Source organism: Kogia breviceps, chromosome 3, assembly GCF_026419965.1.
Source record: "Kogia breviceps isolate mKogBre1 chromosome 3, mKogBre1 haplotype 1, whole genome shotgun sequence".
NCBI lineage: Eukaryota > Metazoa > Chordata > Mammalia > Artiodactyla > Physeteridae > Kogia > Kogia breviceps.
Genome location: NC_081312.1, coordinates 130,224,915 through 130,245,712, shown reverse-complemented (window position 1 = coordinate 130,245,712; position 20,798 = coordinate 130,224,915).

Here is a 20,798-nt window from a genome sequence, read left to right as displayed (position 1 = left end):
GTCCTGTGGCGAGCATTGCCCTCTGAGGAAGGCGCCACTGAGACCCTCCTAAGCCTCAGGGCCCGACTGTACTCTCCTTGGTATGCATCCTGGACTTTATGGTATGAACATACAAAAGGAGATGGTCTTTGGCCAAATCGCTCCAGGGACCTGCTCAGTTACTGGGAGTCCCTGGTTGTTCCCTAAAGCTAGGAAAAGCAACCCTGGAGGGGAAATTGGTGCCTTTGAGGGAGAAGCCGAGCAGCCAACCAACCAGCTGATGCTGATAAGGTGTGACTAAGCCGAGAAGCCAACCAACCAGCTGATGCCGATAAGGCGTGACGAAGCAAATTCCCTGCTTTAGGGGTATATATACGGCTATGCTTTGTTATTAAACTTGCCTTGCAAGCGTCAGTTGCTTGTGCCCTTCTGATCCCATACCTTGGTGCGTTCAGTTCCCTACCCCCTCTCGTCGGTTGTTGCTACACTTTGAGGACCCGCCGCGGCTGGCGGCAAAGTCCCACTTAACCTAGAGGGTATGCACTTCTCCACAACCCCTTCAGCATGAATTGTTGGTAGTCTTGTTGCTGATGGTTCTTCTGACTGGTGTGAGCCGATACCTCTGTGGTTGCATTTGCATGCGTCTCATAAAGCCTTGAAATTGAGCTTTCAGGGATGCCCTTTTTTTCTTCAAACTGTGTGTGTAGCTTACCTCATCACATTCTTTTCTTGAACTATGTGCCGCCTTTTGAAATATTTTGGCCACTACCTCCCTCAAGACATTTTGAGGGCAGGTTTCATTGACAGCCCTCCAGGACTTGTGCACACGAAGTGACCATTAGCACGGGTTTTCAAGCTGCCGTTGCAGGTAACGGCCACAGGGCTGCAGCATTTCTGCGTTTCCCACTCTGGTAACTAGTGAAACAGGCCTTCCTGCCAGTGGTGTTCCTTGGTTATCAATGACGGTGGGATGTGTCTGGAGAAACCCCCCAAAGCTGATGTCTCCTTACTTATATCTGTTTTTAAAATGGAATTTCTACTTTTCACTGGAGTACTCTTCCATTGTGTCCATGGGCCACTGCTCCTTTCTGCATTCCTCTGTGGCTGGGCATTTTCATTGCTTCCAAGTGTTGGCTATGGTAAACATTGCTGGATTGCAGGATTGCCAGCCCGTGTCTTTGTGATTCTCATCCTCTCAGGTGATAGACCCAGCAGTGGCTATGCTTGATTGAACGGTCGCTCAATGTTGACCCTTTCCAGGCAACTCCACTGTGTTTTCCTTAGGGGCTCTTACCACGTCCCACTTAGAACCGAGGGTACGCATTTCTTCACCACCCCGTCAGCATTTCTTGTTTGCAGAAGTTTTGCTGCTGGCCATGCTGAGTCGTGTGACATGATAGGTTTTTGTAACGTGTATTTTCGTGTCTAATAATTCCTAAGGTTCAGCATTTTTCCACGCCTTTTTTTATTCTGTTAAACAAAAACAGAAAAAAAAAACCGTGAGTACAATAAACCTATCGAAATTGTCTTCTTGGAAGGTTGCCCTCTTTGGACTTTTTTGGTCGATTTTCGACCCCAGGATTTTGTTTTGGAGGGCAGGTGTCATTTACAAGCCTGCAATGGGTGTGAATATTGAGTGACCATTAGCACTGACTTTAAAGCTGCTGCTGTGGGAAACGGCCACAAGGCGTCAGCATTGCTACATTCCCACATCTGGTTACTAGGGCAGCAGAGCCTTCTGGAAGTCCTGTTCCCAGGTTGTCAATTAGAATGGAATGTGCCAGGAAAAAACCCCAGAAGTGTATGTCACATTACTTCTTGTTCGCTCTTTTAATTTGTTTAAATCGGGGTAATGATTAGAATACTGTTGGTCCTATATGTACAGAATCTGGTTCATTTGTACGTTTTATATATATATATATATATATATATATATATATATATTCTTGTACAGATCCTCTTCCCATGTAAATTATTGCAGAGTGTTCTGGTGACCTCCCTTGCTATATGGTCAGTCTGTTTGATATATATATTTAATACGTATTTGTACACATATGGTGACACTAAGCTTAATTTATCCATTCCCCCCACCTTTCATTTTACATAAGCTTAGTTTGCTTTCTAAGTCTGTGAGTGTCTTTCTTTGTGGAAATATGTTCATTTGTGTCAGCTGTTAGATAACGCCTATAGGTGATGTCATACGGTATGCCTTTTGCTTTCCGACTTAACTCATGTTCTGTGATGATCTCTAGGCTCATCTCGGGTGCCTCAAAGAGCAGTGTTTCCTTGTTTTCCATGGCTAATAGTCCACTGTGTCCACGGACCAGCTCTTCTTATCCATTCATCTGTTGATGGACATTTGGGTTGCTTCGGTATCTTGGCTACTGTGAAAACTCGTGGAGTGCAGCTCTTGCAGCCTGTCTTCTCAGGTGAGAGGCTCAGCTGTGGGTGTTCTGGATGGAAGGGTGGCTCAATTTTTAATTGAAAACGCAGCCCCTTTCTGTTCTCATTATTGGCTGTTACAACTAGACAGGTCCTCCACAGACAGAGGGAACAGAGTTCTCTAAAACCCCTTCAGCATTTATTGTTTGTAGTCTTTTGGCTGACGGTAGTTAACTTGGGTGAGCTGAAAGCTTTTTGTAGGTTAGAGGAGTCTGATGATTCCTGATGTTGAGCTTTTCTCCATTTTCCTTTTTTTGATAAAGAGTGAGTAAAACTTACCTCTATCATACTATCTCTTTGACACATTTGATTGCTTTGAATTTTTTTGGCCACGGCCGAGCTCAGGACATTTTTTTTTTTTGAGGGCAGGTGTCTTTTAGAGGCCTGAGTCCTTATGAATGTTAAGTGACCCATAGCTATGCGTTTGAAGCCGCTCTTGCGGGAAACGGCCACAAGGCGGCAGCATTTCTCCATTTCCAACTCTGGGTTTTCCTGCAACAGAGGCTTCCTGGAAATTGTGTTAGTAGGCTGCAAATGAGAGTGCAGTGTGTCAGGGCAAACCCCCAAGAGCTTATATCTCCTTACTTCTTGTGTGTTTTTTAAAATTTAATTGTTATCTAGTATCACAGCCAATTGGATAAAAATGTGGTGTGTGTTCTAGGTGTACTGCATCTGGTTCATCATATGTATGTATCAATCTATTCATCTTTGGATCCTTTCCCGTGTAGGTTATTACAGAGTGTTGAGTCGACCTCTCCTGGTATTCCTTAGGTATTTTGTGATTATATATTTCATATGTATCAGTACATGTCTGTAAACCCCCATATCCAAATTCATACATTCCTTACACCTTTCCACTTGGTTAAGCATAGTTGGTTTTCTGCATCTATGCACGGCCTTCTCTTGGAAATGACTTCATGGGTATCAATGTTGAAGTCACAGCTATAAGTGATGTCATAGGATATTTCTATTTCGGTTTCTTTCGTACTTCCTTTTGGGTGGGTATCTCTAGATCCTTCTACGGTGGTGCCAGCGGCACTGTTGCATGCTCTTCCGTGGCTCATGTTCCATTGTGCACATGGGCCCCCTTCTTCTTGGTGCATTGTTCTGTTGATGGACATTTGGGTTTCTTCCAAGTCTTGGCGATGGTACATGTTGCTGCAGTGCAGGATGGCCAGCCTGTGTCTTTTTGATTTTGGTCTACTCGGGAGATAGGCCCATCAGTGGGCCTACCCGATTACAGGTTAGCTCAATTTTTACCTTTCAGTGCACCTCCACGGTGTTCTCACTACTAGCTGTTCCCAGGTTACGTCCCAGCAGCCGCTAGAGGGCACAGAGTTCTCTAAAACACCTTGAGCATTTATTCTTTGTAGACTCTGTGGCTGATGATCATTCTGACGACGGTGGGTGAACGTTTCTGTCGACTGGATTTGCATGGCTTTATTAATTCCTGATGTTGAGCATTTTTCCATGCCCTTTTATTTATCACAAGAGAAAGAAAGAAAGAGAAGACAAAATGTGCACAAAATATGCCTCTTGAAATTGTCGTTTTGAAGTGTGCACATCTTTTGAGTTTTTTTCCTCGATTGACGACCCAAGAATCGTTTTTGAGGGCAGGTGTCATTTATAGGCCTGCAATGATTTTGAATATCAAGTGACCATTAGCACTGGGTTTAAAGCTGCTGTTTTGAGAAACGGCCACAAGGCGGCAGCAGGTCTCCTTTACCAAACCTGGTTACTCGGGCAACAGAGCCTCCGTGGAAGTCGTATTCTCGGTTGTCAATTAGAATGGACTGTGCCAGGAAAAAGCCCCTTATGTTTGTGCCTCACGACTGACTTGTTCGTTTTTTAATTCAATGTTTATTGTTTCTCACAGCAAGTTTGATTACAATGTTTTGCTTGTTGTAGGTGTGAAAGATGTGGCTCTTTTACACATAAACACGTATCTAGTCTTCTTTGGATCCTTTTCCCATGTAGCTTATGACACAATGTTGAGTACTCTTCTCTTGGTATTCCGTAGGCCTTTGGTGATTTTGTATTTCACGTGTGTTTGTATCTCTCTCTTAAACCCAATTTCCTAATGTACACAATTCTCACACCTGTCCATGGGTGAACCATAAATCTGTTTATTGCATCTGTGATTGCCTTTCTCTGTGGAAATATCTTCAGTGATATCAATTTTCAGGGAACACCTATAAGTGATATCGTAGGCTATGTATCTTTCGCTCTGTGACTTACTGCAAGGTGCGTGATGAACTCTAGCCTCACCGATGGTGCTGTTGATGGCATTGTTTCCTTTTGTTCCTTGGCTAATATTCCATCTGCTCAGGTCCCTGTTCTTCTTTGTCCACTCATCTGTTGATGGACTTTCTGCTTGCTTCCATGTCCTGGCTATTGTAATACTCCTGCAATGCAGATTTGCCTGCCTGTGTCTTTCCACTTCTGTCTTCGTTCTTAGGTTATAGGCCCAGGAGTGGGCCTGCTGGATCATATCGTAACTCAGTGTTTACCTTGTAAAGGCACCTCCATTCTGTTCCCATTAGTGCCTCTTACCAGGTGAAGTCCTGTGGCGAGCATTGCCCTCTGAGGAAGGCGCCACTGAGACCCTCCTAAGCCTCAGGGCCCGACTGTACTCTCCTTGGTATGCATCCTGGACTTTATGGTATGAACATACAAAAGGAGATGGTCTTTGGCCAAATCGCTCCAGGGACCTGCTCAGTTACTGGGAGTCCCTGGTTGTTCCCTAAAGCTAGGAAAAGCAACCCTGGAGGGGAAATTGGTGCCTTTGAGGGAGAAGCCGAGCAGCCAACCAACCAGCTGATGCTGATAAGGTGTGACTAAGCCGAGAAGCCAACCAACCAGCTGATGCCGATAAGGCGTGACGAAGCAAATTCCCTGCTTTAGGGGTATATATACGGCTATGCTTTGTTATTAAACTTGCCTTGCAAGCGTCAGTTGCTTGTGCCCTTCTGATCCCATACCTTGGTGCGTTCAGTTCCCTACCCCCTCTCGTCGGTTGTTGCTACACTTTGAGGACCCGCCGCGGCTGGCGGCAAAGTCCCACTTAACCTAGAGGGTATGCACTTCTCCACAACCCCTTCAGCATGAATTGTTGGTAGTCTTGTTGCTGATGGTTCTTCTGACTGGTGTGAGCCGATACCTCTGTGGTTGGATTTGCATGCGTCTCATAAAGCCTTGAAATTGAGCTTTCAGGGATGCCCTTTTTTTCTTCAAACTGTGTGTGTAGCTTACCTCATCACATTCTTTTCTTGAACTATGTGCCGCCTTTTGAAATATTTTGGCCACTACCTCCCTCAAGACATTTTGAGGGCAGGTTTCATTGACAGCCCTCCAGGACTTGTGCACACGAAGTGACCATTAGCACGGGTTTTCAAGCTGCCGTTGCAGGTAACGGCCACAGGGCTGCAGCATTTCTGCGTTTCCCACTCTGGTAACTAGTGAAACAGGCCTTCCTGCCAGTGGTGTTCCTTGGTTATCAATGACGGTGGGATGTGTCTGGAGAAACCCCCCAAAGCTGATGTCTCCTTACTTATATCTGTTTTTAAAATGGAATTTCTACTTTTCACTGGAGTACTCTTCCATTGTGTCCATGGGCCACTGCTCCTTTCTGCATTCCTCTGTGGCTGGGCATTTTCATTGCTTCCAAGTGTTGGCTATGGTAAACATTGCTGGATTGCAGGATTGCCAGCCCGTGTCTTTTTGATTCTCATCCTCTCAGGTGATAGACCCAGCAGTGGCTATGCTTGATTGAACGGTCGCTCAATGTTGACCCTTTCCAGGCAACTCCACTGTGTTTTCCTTAGGGGCTCTTACCACGTCCCACTTAGAACCGAGGGTACGCATTTCTTCACCACCCCGTCAGCATTTCTTGTTTGCAGAAGTTTTGCTGCTGGCCATGCTGAGTCGTGTGACATGATAGGTTTTTGTAACGTGTATTTTCGTGTCTAATAATTCCTAAGGTTCAGCATTTTTCCACGCCTTTTTTTATTCTGTTAAACAAAAACAGAAAAAAAAAAAAAACCCGTGAGTACAATAAACCTCTCGAAATTGTCTTCTTGGAAGGTTGCCCTCTTTGGACTTTTTTGGTCGATTTTCGACCCCAGGATTTTGTTTTGGAGGGCAGGTGTCATTTACAAGCCTGCAATGGGTGTGAATATTGAGTGACCATTAGCACTGACTTTAAAGCTGCTGCTGTGGGAAACGGCCACAAGGCGTCAGCATTGCTACATTCCCACATCTGGTTACTAGGGCAGCAGAGCGTTCTGGAAGTCCTGTTCCCAGGTTGTCAATTAGAATGGAATGTGCCAGGAAAAAACCCCAGAAGTGTATGTCACATTACTTCTTGTTCGCTCTTTTAATTTGTTTAAATCGGGGTAATGATTAGAATACTGTTGGTCCTATATGTACAGAATCTGGTTCATTTGTACGTTTTATATATATATATATATATATATATATATATATTCTTGTACAGATCCTCTTCCCATGTAAATTATTGCAGAGTGTTCTGGTGACCTCCCTTGCTATATGGTCGGTCTGTTTGATATATATATTTAATACGTATTTGTACACATATGGTGACACTAATCTTAATTTATCCATTCCCCCCACCTTTCATTTTACATAAGCTTAGTTTGCTTTCTAAGTCTGTGAGTGTCTTTCTTTGTGGAAATATGTTCATTTGTGTCAGCTGTTAGATAACGCCTATAGGTGATGTCATACGGTATGCCTTTTGCTTTCCGACTTAACTCATGTTCTGTGATGATCTCTAGGCTCATCTCGGGTGCCTCAAAGAGCAGTGTTTCCTTGTTTTCCATGGCTAATAGTCCACTGTGTCCACGGACCAGCTCTTCTTATCCATTCATCTGTTGATGGACATTTGGGTTGCTTCGGTGTCTTGGCTACTGTGAAAACTCGTGGAGTGCAGCTCTTGCAGCCTGTCTTCTCAGGTGAGAGGCTCAGCTGTGGGTGTTCTGGATGGAAGGGTGGCTCAATTTTTAATTGAAAACGCAGCTCCTTTCTGTTCTCATTATTGGCTGTTACAACTAGACATGTCCTCCACAGACAGAGGGAACAGAGTTCTCTAAAACCCCTTCAGCATTTATTGTTTGTAGTCTTTTGGCTGACGGTAGTTAACTTGGGTGAGCTGAAAGCTTTTTGTAGGTTAGAGGAGTCTGATGATTCCTGATGTTGAGCTTTTCTCCATTTTCCTTTTTTTGATAAAGAGTGAGTAAAACTTACCTCTATCATACTATCTCTTTGACACATTTGCCTGCTTTGAATTTTTTTGGCCACGGCCGAGCTCAGGACATTTTTTTTTTTTTTGAGGGCAGGTGTCTTTTAGAGGCCTGAGTCCTTATGAATGTTAAGTGAACCATAGCTATGCGTTTGAAGCCGCTCTTGCGGGAAACGGCCACAAGGCGGCAGCATTTCTCCATTTCCAACTCTGGGTTTTCCTGCAACAGAGGCTTCCTGGAAATTGTGTTAGTAGGCTGCAAATGAGAGTGCAGTGTGTCAGGGCAAACCCCCAAGAGCTTATATCTCCTTACTTCTTGTGTGTTTTTTAAAATTTAATTGTTATCTAGTATCACAGCCAATTGGATAAAAATGTGGTGTGTGTTCTAGGTGTACTGCATCTGGTTCATCATATGTATGTATCAATCTATTCATCTTTGGATCCGTTCCCGTGTAGGTTATTACAGAGTGTTGAGTCGACCTCTCCTGGTATTCCTTAGGTATTTTGTGATTATATATTTCATATGTATCAGTACATGTCTGTAAACCCCCATATCCAAATTCATACATTCCTTACACCTTTCCACTTGGTTAAGCATAGTTGGTTTTCTGCATCTATGCACGGCCTTCTCTTGGAAATGACTTCATGGGTATCAATGTTGAAGTCACAGCTATAAGTGATGTCATAGGATATTTCTATTTCGGTTTCTTTCGTACTTCCTTTTGGGTGGGTATCTCTAGATCCTTCTACGGTGGTGCCAGCGGCACTGTTGCATGCTCTTCCGTGGCTCATGTTCCATTGTGCACATGGGCCCCCTTCTTCTTGGTGCATTGTTCTGTTGATGGACATTTGGGTTTCTTCCAAGTCTTGGCGATGGTACATGTTGCTGCAGTGCAGGATGGCCAGCCTGTGTCTTTTTGATTTTGGTCTACTCGGGAGATAGGCCCATCAGTGGGCCTACCCGATTACAGGTTAGCTCAATTTTTACCTTTCAGTGCACCTCCACGGTGTTCTCACTACTAGCTGTTCCCAGGTTACGTCCCAGCGGCCGCTAGAGGGCACAGAGTTCTCTAAAACACCTTGAGCATTTATTCTTTGTAGACTCTGTGGCTGATGATCATTCTGACGACGGTGGGTGAACGTTTCTGTCGACTGGATTTGCATGGCTTTATTAATTCCTGATGTTGAGCATTTTTCCATGCCCTTTTATTTATCACAAGAGAAAGAAAGAAAGAGAAGACAAAATGTGCGCAAAATATGCCTCTTGAAATTGTCGTTTTGAAGTGTGCACATCTTTTGAGTTTTTTTCCTCGATTGACGACCCAAGAATCGTTTTTGAGGGCAGGTGTCATTTATAGGCCTGCAATGATTTTGAATATCAAGTGACCATTAGCACTGGGTTTAAAGCTGCTGTTTTGAGAAACGGCCACAAGGCGGCAGCAGGTCTCCTTTACCAAACCTGGTTACTCGGGCAACAGAGCCTCCGTGGAAGTCGTATTCTCGGTTGTCAATTAGAATGGACTGTGCCAGGAAAAAGCCCCTTATGTTTGTGCCTCACGACTGACTTGTTCGTTTTTTAATTCAATGTTTATTGTTTCTCACAGCAAGTTTGATTACAATGTTTTGCTTGTTGTAGGTGTGAAAGATGTGGCTCTTTTACACATAAACACGTATCTAGTCTTCTTTGGATCCTTTTCCCATGTAGCTTATGACACAATGTTGAGTACTCTTCTCTTGGTATTCCGTAGGCCTTTGGTGATTTTGTATTTCACGTGTGTTTGTATCTCTCTCTTAAACCCAATTTCCTAATGTACACAATTCTCACACCTGTCCATGGGTGAACCATAAATCTGTTTATTGCATCTGTGATTGCCTTTCTCTGTGGAAATATCTTCAGTGATATCAATTTTCAGGGAACACCTATAAGTGATATCGTAGGCTATGTATCTTTCGCTCTGTGACTTACTGCAAGGTGCGTGATGAACTCTAGCCTCACCGATGGTGCTGTTGATGGCATTGTTTCCTTTTGTTCCTTGGCTAATATTCCATCTGCTCAGGTCCCTGTTCTTCTTTGTCCACTCATCTGTTGATGGACTTTCTGCTTGCTTCCATGTCCTGGCTATTGTAATACTCCTGCAATGCAGATTTGCCTGCCTGTGTCTTTCCACTTCTGTCTTCGTTCTTAGGTTATAGGCCCAGGAGTGGGCCTGCTGGATCATATCGTAACTCAGTGTTTACCTTGTAAAGGCACCTCCATTCTGTTCCCATTAGTGCCTCTTACCAGGTGAAGTCCTGTGGCGAGCATTGCCCTCTGAGGAAGGCGCCACTGAGACCCTCCTAAGCCTCAGGGCCCGACTGTACTCTCCTTGGTATGCATCCTGGACTTTATGGTATGAACATACAAAAGGAGATGGTCTTTGGCCAAATCGCTCCAGGGACCTGCTCAGTTACTGGGAGTCCCTGGTTGTTCCCTAAAGCTAGGAAAAGCAACCCTGGAGGGGAAATTGGTGCCTTTGAGGGAGAAGCCGAGCAGCCAACCAACCAGCTGATGCTGATAAGGTGTGACTAAGCCGAGAAGCCAACCAACCAGCTGATGCCGATAAGGCGTGACGAAGCAAATTCCCTGCTTTAGGGGTATATATACGGCTATGCTTTGTTATTAAACTTGCCTTGCAAGCGTCAGTTGCTTGTGCCCTTCTGATCCCATACCTTGGTGCGTTCAGTTCCCTACCCCCTCTCGTCGGTTGTTGCTACACTTTGAGGACCCGCTGCGGCTGGCGGCAAAGTCCCACTTAACCTAGAGGGTATGCACTTCTCCACAACCCCTTCAGCATGAATTGTTGGTAGTCTTGTTGCTGATGGTTCTTCTCACTGGTGTGAGCCGATACCTCTGTGGTTGCATTTGCATGCGTCTCATAAAGCCTTGAAATTGAGCTTTCAGGGATGCCCTTTTTTTCTTCAAACTGTGTGTGTAGCTTACCTCATCACATTCTTTTCTTGAACTATGTGCCGCCTTTTGAAATATTTTGGCCACTACCTCCCTCAAGACATTTTGAGGGCAGGTTTCATTGACAGCCCTCCAGGACTTGTGCACACGAAGTGACCATTAGCACGGGTTTTCAAGCTGCCGTTGCAGGTAACGGCCACAGGGCTGCAGCATTTCTGCGTTTCCCACTCTGGTAACTAGTGAAACAGGCCTTCCTGCCAGTGGTGTTCCTTGGTTATCAATGACGGTGGGATGTGTCTGGAGAAACCCCCCAAAGCTGATGTCTCCTTACTTATATCTGTTTTTAAAATGGAATTTCTACTTTTCACTGGAGTACTCTTCCATTGTGTCCATGGACCACTGCTCCTTTCTGCATTCCTCTGTGGCTGGGCATTTTCATTGCTTCCAAGTGTTGGCTATGGTAAACATTGCTGGATTGCAGGATTGCCAGCCCGTGTCTTTTTGATTCTCATCCTCTCAGGTGATAGACCCAGCAGTGGCTATGCTTGATTGAACGGTCGCTCAATGTTGACCCTTTCCAGGCAACTCCACTGTGTTTTCCTTAGGGGCTCTTACCACGTCCCACTTAGAACCGAGGGTACGCATTTCTTCACCACCCCGTCAGCATTTCTTGTTTGCAGAAGTTTTGCTGCTGGCCATGCTGAGTCGTGTGACATGATAGGTTTTTGTAACGTGTATTTTCGTGTCTAATAATTCCTAAGGTTCAGCATTTTTCCACGCCTTTTTTTATTCTGTTAAACAAAAACAGAAAAAAAAAAAAACCCGTGAGTACAATAAACCTCTCGAAATTGTCTTCTTGGAAGGTTGCCCTCTTTGGACTTTTTTGGTCGATTTTCGACCCCAGGATTTTGTTTTGGAGGGCAGGTGTCATTTACAAGCCTGCAATGGGTGTGAATATTGAGTGACCATTAGCACTGACTTTAAAGCTGCTGCTGTGGGAAACGGCCACAAGGCGTCAGCATTGCTACATTCCCACATCTGGTTACTAGGGCAGCAGAGCGTTCTGGAAGTCCTGTTCCCAGGTTGTCAATTAGAATGGAATGTGCCAGGAAAAAACCCCAGAAGTGTATGTCACATTACTTCTTGTTCGCTCTTTTAATTTGTTTAAATCGGGGTAATGATTAGAATACTGTTGGTCCTATATGTACAGAATCTGGTTCATTTGTACGTTTTATATATATATATATATATATATATATATATATATATTCTTGTACAGATCCTCTTCCCATGTAAATTATTGCAGAGTGTTCTGGTGACCTCCCTTGCTATATGGTCGGTCTGTTTGATATATATATTTAATACGTATTTGTACACATATGGTGACACTAATCTTAATTTATCCATTCCCCCCACCTTTCATTTTACATAAGCTTAGTTTGCTTTCTAAGTCTGTGAGTGTCTTTCTTTGTGGAAATATGTTCATTTGTGTCAGCTGTTAGATAACGCCTATAGGTGATGTCATACGGTATGCCTTTTGCTTTCCGACTTAACTCATGTTCTGTGATGATCTCTAGGCTCATCTCGGGTGCCTCAAAGAGCAGTGTTTCCTTGTTTTCCATGGCTAATAGTCCACTGTGTCCACGGACCAGCTCTTCTTATCCATTCATCTGTTGATGGACATTTGGGTTGCTTCGGTGTCTTGGCTACTGTGAAAACTCGTGGAGTGCAGCTCTTGCAGCCTGTCTTCTCAGGTGAGAGGCTCAGCTGTGGGTGTTCTGGATGGAAGGGTGGCTCAATTTTTAATTGAAAACGCAGCTCCTTTCTGTTCTCATTATTGGCTGTTACAACTAGACATGTCCTCCACAGACAGAGGGAACAGAGTTCTCTAAAACCCCTTCAGCATTTATTGTTTGTAGTCTTTTGGCTGACGGTAGTTAACTTGGGTGAGCTGAAAGCTTTTTGTAGGTTAGAGGAGTCTGATGATTCCTGATGTTGAGCTTTTCTCCATTTTCCTTTTTTTGATAAAGAGTGAGTAAAACTTACCTCTATCATACTATCTCTTTGACACATTTGCCTGCTTTGAATTTTTTTGGCCACGGCCGAGCTCAGGACATTTTTTTTTTTTTTGAGGGCAGGTGTCTTTTAGAGGCCTGAGTCCTTATGAATGTTAAGTGAACCATAGCTATGCGTTTGAAGCCGCTCTTGCGGGAAACGGCCACAAGGCGGCAGCATTTCTCCATTTCCAACTCTGGGTTTTCCTGCAACAGAGGCTTCCTGGAAATTGTGTTAGTAGGCTGCAAATGAGAGTGCAGTGTGTCAGGGCAAACCCCCAAGAGCTTATATCTCCTTACTTCTTGTGTGTTTTTTAAAATTTAATTGTTATCTAGTATCACAGCCAATTGGATAAAAATGTGGTGTGTGTTCTAGGTGTACTGCATCTGGTTCATCATATGTATGTATCAATCTATTCATCTTTGGATCCGTTCCCGTGTAGGTTATTACAGAGTGTTGAGTCGACCTCTCCTGGTATTCCTTAGGTATTTTGTGATTATATATTTCATATGTATCAGTACATGTCTGTAAACCCCCATATCCAAATTCATACATTCCTTACACCTTTCCACTTGGTTAAGCATAGTTGGTTTTCTGCATCTATGCACGGCCTTCTCTTGGAAATGACTTCATGGGTATCAATGTTGAAGTCACAGCTATAAGTGATGTCATAGGATATTTCTATTTCGGTTTCTTTCGTACTTCCTTTTGGGTGGGTATCTCTAGATCCTTCTACGGTGGTGCCAGCGGCACTGTTGCATGCTCTTCCGTGGCTCATGTTCCATTGTGCACATGGGCCCCCTTCTTCTTGGTGCATTGTTCTGTTGATGGACATTTGGGTTTCTTCCAAGTCTTGGCGATGGTACATGTTGCTGCAGTGCAGGATGGCCAGCCTGTGTCTTTTTGATTTTGGTCTACTCGGGAGATAGGCCCATCAGTGGGCCTACCCGATTACAGGTTAGCTCAATTTTTACCTTTCAGTGCACCTCCACGGTGTTCTCACTACTAGCTGTTCCCAGGTTACGTCCCAGCGGCCGCTAGAGGGCACAGAGTTCTCTAAAACACCTTGAGCATTTATTCTTTGTAGACTCTGTGGCTGATGATCATTCTGACGACGGTGGGTGAACGTTTCTGTCGACTGGATTTGCATGGCTTTATTAATTCCTGATGTTGAGCATTTTTCCATGCCCTTTTATTTATCACAAGAGAAAGAAAGAAAGAGAAGACAAAATGTGCGCAAAATATGCCTCTTGAAATTGTCGTTTTGAAGTGTGCACATCTTTTGAGTTTTTTTCCTCGATTGACGACCCAAGAATCGTTTTTGAGGGCAGGTGTCATTTATAGGCCTGCAATGATTTTGAATATCAAGTGACCATTAGCACTGGGTTTAAAGCTGCTGTTTTGAGAAACGGCCACAAGGCGGCAGCAGGTCTCCTTTACCAAACCTGGTTACTCGGGCAACAGAGCCTCCGTGGAAGTCGTATTCTCGGTTGTCAATTAGAATGGACTGTGCCAGGAAAAAGCCCCTTATGTTTGTGCCTCACGACTGACTTGTTCGTTTTTTAATTCAATGTTTATTGTTTCTCACAGCAAGTTTGATTACAATGTTTTGCTTGTTGTAGGTGTGAAAGATGTGGCTCTTTTACACATAAACACGTATCTAGTCTTCTTTGGATCCTTTTCCCATGTAGCTTATGACACAATGTTGAGTACTCTTCTCTTGGTATTCCGTAGGCCTTTGGTGATTTTGTATTTCACGTGTGTTTGTATCTCTCTCTTAAACCCAATTTCCTAATGTACACAATTCTCACACCTGTCCATGGGTGAACCATAAATCTGTTTATTGCATCTGTGATTGCCTTTCTCTGTGGAAATATCTTCAGTGATATCAATTTTCAGGGAACACCTATAAGTGATATCGTAGGCTATGTATCTTTCGCTCTGTGACTTACTGCAAGGTGCGTGATGAACTCTAGCCTCACCGATGGTGCTGTTGATGGCATTGTTTCCTTTTGTTCCTTGGCTAATATTCCATCTGCTCAGGTCCCTGTTCTTCTTTGTCCACTCATCTGTTGATGGACTTTCTGCTTGCTTCCATGTCCTGGCTATTGTAATACTCCTGCAATGCAGATTTGCCTGCCTGTGTCTTTCCACTTCTGTCTTCGTTCTTAGGTTATAGGCCCAGGAGTGGGCCTGCTGGATCATATCGTAACTCAGTGTTTACCTTGTAAAGGCACCTCCATTCTGTTCCCATTAGTGCCTCTTACCAGGTGAAGTCCTGTGGCGAGCATTGCCCTCTGAGGAAGGCGCCACTGAGACCCTCCTAAGCCTCAGGGCCCGACTGTACTCTCCTTGGTATGCATCCTGGACTTTATGGTATGAACATACAAAAGGAGATGGTCTTTGGCCAAATCGCTCCAGGGACCTGCTCAGTTACTGGGAGTCCCTGGTTGTTCCCTAAAGCTAGGAAAAGCAACCCTGGAGGGGAAATTGGTGCCTTTGAGGGAGAAGCCGAGCAGCCAACCAACCAGCTGATGCTGATAAGGTGTGACTAAGCCGAGAAGCCAACCAACCAGCTGATGCCGATAAGGCGTGACGAAGCAAATTCCCTGCTTTAGGGGTATATATACGGCTATGCTTTGTTATTAAACTTGCCTTGCAAGCGTCAGTTGCTTGTGCCCTTCTGATCCCATACCTTGGTGCGTTCAGTTCCCTACCCCCTCTCGTCGGTTGTTGCTACACTTTGAGGACCCGCCGCGGCTGGCGGCAAAGTCCCACTTAACCTAGAGGGTATGCACTTCTCCACAACCCCTTCAGCATGAATTGTTGGTAGTCTTGTTGCTGATGGTTCTTCTCACTGGTGTGAGCCGATACCTCTGTGGTTGGATTTGCATGCGTCTCATAAAGCCTTGAAATTGAGCTTTCAGGGATGCCCTTTTTTTCTTCAAACTGTGTGTGTAGCTTACCTCATCACATTCTTTTCTTGAACTATGTGCCGCCTTTTGAAATATTTTGGCCACTACCTCCCTCAAGACATTTTGAGGGCAGGTTTCATTGACAGCCCTCCAGGACTTGTGCACACGAAGTGACCATTAGCACGGGTTTTCAAGCTGCCGTTGCAGGTAACGGCCACAGGGCTGCAGCATTTCTGCGTTTCCCACTCTGGTAACTAGTGAAACAGGCCTTCCTGCCAGTGGTGTTCCTTGGTTATCAATGACGGTGGGATGTGTCTGGAGAAACCCCCCAAAGCTGATGTCTCCTTACTTATATCTGTTTTTAAAATGGAATTTCTACTTTTCACTGGAGTACTCTTCCATTGTGTCCATGGACCACTGCTCCTTTCTGCATTCCTCTGTGGCTGGGCATTTTCATTGCTTCCAAGTGTTGGCTATGGTAAACATTGCTGGATTGCAGGATTGCCAGCCCGTGTCTTTTTGATTCTCATCCTCTCAGGTGATAGACCCAGCAGTGGCTATGCTTGATTGAACGGTCGCTCAATGTTGACCCTTTCCAGGCAACTCCACTGTGTTTTCCTTAGGGGCTCTTACCACGTCCCACTTAGAACCGAGGGTACGCATTTCTTCACCACCCCGTCAGCATTTCTTGTTTGCAGAAGTTTTGCTGCTGGCCATGCTGAGTCGTGTGACATGATAGGTTTTTGTAACGTGTATTTTCGTGTCTAATAATTCCTAAGGTTCAGCATTTTTCCACGCCTTTTTTTATTCTGTTAAACAAAAACAGAAAAAAAAAAAAACCCGTGAGTACAATAAACCTCTCGAAATTGTCTTCTTGGAAGGTTGCCCTCTTTGGACTTTTTTGGTCGATTTTCGACCCCAGGATTTTGTTTTGGAGGGCAGGTGTCATTTACAAGCCTGCAATGGGTGTGAATATTGAGTGACCATTAGCACTGACTTTAAAGCTGCTGCTGTGGGAAACGGCCACAAGGCGTCAGCATTGCTACATTCCCACATCTGGTTACTAGGGCAGCAGAGCGTTCTGGAAGTCCTGTTCCCAGGTTGTCAATTAGAATGGAATGTGCCAGGAAAAAACCCCAGAAGTGTATGTCACATTACTTCTTGTTCGCTCTTTTAATTTGTTTAAATCGGGGTAATGATTAGAATACTGTTGGTCCTATATGTACAGAATCTGGTTCATTTGTACGTTTTATATATATATATATATATATATATATATATATATATATATATATTCTTGTACAGATCCTCTTCCCATGTAAATTATTGCAGAGTGTTCTGGTGACCTCCCTTGCTATATGGTCGGTCTGTTTGATATATATATTTAATACGTATTTGTACACATATGGTGACACTAATCTTAATTTATCCATTCCCCCCACCTTTCATTTTACATAAGCTTAGTTTGCTTTCTAAGTCTGTGAGTGTCTTTCTTTGTGGAAATATGTTCATTTGTGTCAGCTGTTAGATAACGCCTATAGGTGATGTCATACGGTATGCCTTTTGCTTTCCGACTTAACTCATGTTCTGTGATGATCTCTAGGCTCATCTCGGGTGCCTCAAAGAGCAGTGTTTCCTTGTTTTCCATGGCTAATAGTCCACTGTGTCCACGGACCAGCTCTTCTTATCCATTCATCTGTTGATGGACATTTGGGTTGCTTCGGTGTCTTGGCTACTGTGAAAACTCGTGGAGTGCAGCTCTTGCAGCCTGTCTTCTCAGGTGAGAGGCTCAGCTGTGGGTGTTCTGGATGGAAGGGTGGCTCAATTTTTAATTGAAAACGCAGCTCCTTTCTGTTCTCATTATTGGCTGTTACAACTAGACATGTCCTCCACAGACAGAGGGAACAGAGTTCTCTAAAACCCCTTCAGCATTTATTGTTTGTAGTCTTTTGGCTGACGGTAGTTAACTTGGGTGAGCTGAAAGCTTTTTGTAGGTTAGAGGAGTCTGATGATTCCTGATGTTGAGCTTTTCTCCATTTTCCTTTTTTTGATAAAGAGTGAGTAAAACTTACCTCTATCATACTATCTCTTTGACACATTTGCCTGCTTTGAATTTTTTTGGCCACGGCCGAGCTCAGGACATTTTTTTTTTTTTTGAGGGCAGGTGTCTTTTAGAGGCCTGAGTCCTTATGAATGTTAAGTGAACCATAGCTATGCGTTTGAAGCCGCTCTTGCGGGAAACGGCCACAAGGCGGCAGCATTTCTCCATTTCCAACTCTGGGTTTTCCTGCAACAGAGGCTTCCTGGAAATTGTGTTAGTAGGCTGCAAATGAGAGTGCAGTGTGTCAGGGCAAACCCCCAAGAGCTTATATCTCCTTACTTCTTGTGTGTTTTTTAAAATTTAATTGTTATCTAGTATCACAGCCAATTGGATAAAAATGTGGTGTGTGTTCTAGGTGTACTGCATCTGGTTCATCATATGTATGTATCAATCTATTCATCTTTGGATCCGTTCCCGTGTAGGTTATTACAGAGTGTTGAGTCGACCTCTCCTGGTATTCCTTAGGTATTTTGTGATTATATATTTCATATGAATCAGTACATGTCTGTAAACCCCCATATCCAAATTCATACATTCCTTACACCTTTCCACTTGGTTAAGCATAGTTGGTTTTCTGCATCTATGCACGGCCTTCTCTTGGAAATGACTTCATGGGTATCAATGTTGAAGTCACAGCTATAAGTGATGTCATAGGATATTTCTATTTCGGTTTCTTTCGTACTTCCTTTTGGGTGGGTATCTCTAGATCCTTCTACGGTGGTGCCAGCGGCACTGTTGCATGCTCTTCCGTGGCTCATGTTCCATTGTGCACATGGGCCCCCTTCTTCTTGGTGCATTGTTCTGTTGATGGACATTTGGGTTTCTTCCAAGTCTTGGCGATGGTACATGTTGCTGCAGTGCAGGATGGCCAGCCTGTGTCTTTTTGATTTTGGTCTACTCGGGAGATAGGCCCATCAGTGGGCCTACCCGATTACAGGTTAGCTCAATTTTTACCTTTCAGTGCACCTCCACGGTGTTCTCACTACTAGCTGTTCCCAGGTTACGTCCCAGCGGCCGCTAGAGGGCACAGAGTTCTCTAAAACACCTTGAGCATTTATTCTTTGTAGACTCTGTGGCTGATGATCATTCTGACGACGGTGGGTGAACGTTTCTGTCGACTGGATTTGCATGGCTTTATTAATTCCTGATGTTGAGCATTTTTCCATGCCCTTTTATTTATCACAAGAGAAAGAAAGAAAGAGAAGACAAAATGTGCGCAAAATATGCCTCTTGAAATTGTCGTTTTGAAGTGTGCACATCTTTTGAGTTTTTTTCCTCGATTGACGACCCAAGAATCGTTTTTGAGGGCAGGTGTCATTTATAGGCCTGCAATGATTTTGAATATCAAGTGACCATTAGCACTGGGTTTAAAGCTGCTGTTTTGAGAAACGGCCACAAGGCGGCAGCAGGTCTCCTTTACCAAACCTGGTTACTCGGGCAACAGAGCCTCCGTGGAAGTCGTATTCTCGGTTGTCAATTAGAATGGACTGTGCCAGGAAAAAGCCCCTTATGTTTGTGCCTCACGACTGACTTGTTCGTTTTTTAATTCAATGTTTATTGTTTCTCACAGCAAGTTTGATTACAATGTTTTGCTTGTTGTAGGTGTGAAAGATGTGGCTCTTTTACACATAAACACGTATCTAGTCTTCTTTGGATCCTTTTCCCATGTAGCTTATGACACAATGTTGAGTACTCTTCTCTTGGTATTCCGTAGGCCTTTGGTGATTTTGTATTTCACGTGTGTTTGTATCTCTCTCTTAAACCCAATTTCCTAATGTACACAATTCTCACACCTGTCCATGGGTGAACCATAAATCTGTTTATTGCATCTGTGATTGCCTTTCTCTGTGGAAATATCTTCAGTGATATCAATTTTCAGGGAACACCTATAAGTGATATCGTAGGCTATGTATCTTTCGCTCTGTGACTTACTGCAAGGTGCGTGATGAACTCTAGCCTCACCGATGGTGCTGTTGATGGCATTGTTTCCTTTTGTTCCTTGGCTAATATTCCATCTGCTCAGGTCCCTGTTCTTCTTTGTCCACTCATCTGTTGATGGACTTTCTGCTTGCTTCCATGTCCTGGCTATTGTAATACTCCTGCAATGCAGATTTGCCTGCCTGTGTCTTTCCACTTCTGTCTTCGTTCTTAGGTTATAGGCCCAGGAGTGGGCCTGCTGGATCATATCGTAACTCAGTGTTTACCTTGTAAAGGCACCTCCATTCTGTTCCCATTAGTGCCTCTTACCAGGTGAAGTCCTGTGGCGAGCATTGCCCTCTGAGGAAGGCGCCACTGAGACCCTCCTAAGCCTCAGGGCCCGACTGTACTCTCCTTGGTATGCATCCTGGACTTTATGGTATGAACATACAAAAGGAGATGGTCTTTGGCCAAATCGCTCCAGGGACCTGCTCAGTTACTGGGAGTCCCTGGTTGTTCCCTAAAGCTAGGAAAAGCAACCCTGGAGGGGAAATTGGTGCCTTTGAGGGAGAAGCCGAGCAGCCAACCAACCAGCTGATGCTGATAAGGTGTGACTAAGCCGAGAAGCCAACCAACCAGCTGATGCCGATAAGGCGTGACGAAGCAAATTCCCTGCTTTAGGGGTATATATACGGCTATGCTTTGTTATTAAACTTGCCTTGCAAGCGTCAGTTGCTTGTGCCCTTCTGATCCCATACCTTGGTGCGTTCAGTTCCCTACCCCCTCTCGTCGGTTGTTGCTACACTTTGAGGACCCGCCGCGGCTGGCGGCAAAGTCCCACTTAACCTAGAGGGTATGCACTTCTCCACAACCCCTTCAGCATGAATTGTTGGTAGTCTTGTTGCTGATGGTTCTTCTCACTGGTGTGAGCCGATACCTCTGTGGTTGGATTTGCATGCGTCTCATAAAGCCTTGAAATTGAGCTTTCAGGGATGCCCTTTTTTTCTTCAAACTGTGTGTGTAGCTTACCTCATCACATTCTTTTCTTGAACTATGTGCCGCCTTTTGAAATATTTTGGCCACTACCTCCCTCAAGACATTTTGAGGGCAGGTTTCATTGACAGCCCTCCAGGACTTGTGCACACGAAGTGACCATTAGCACGGGTTTTCAAGCTGCCGTTGCAG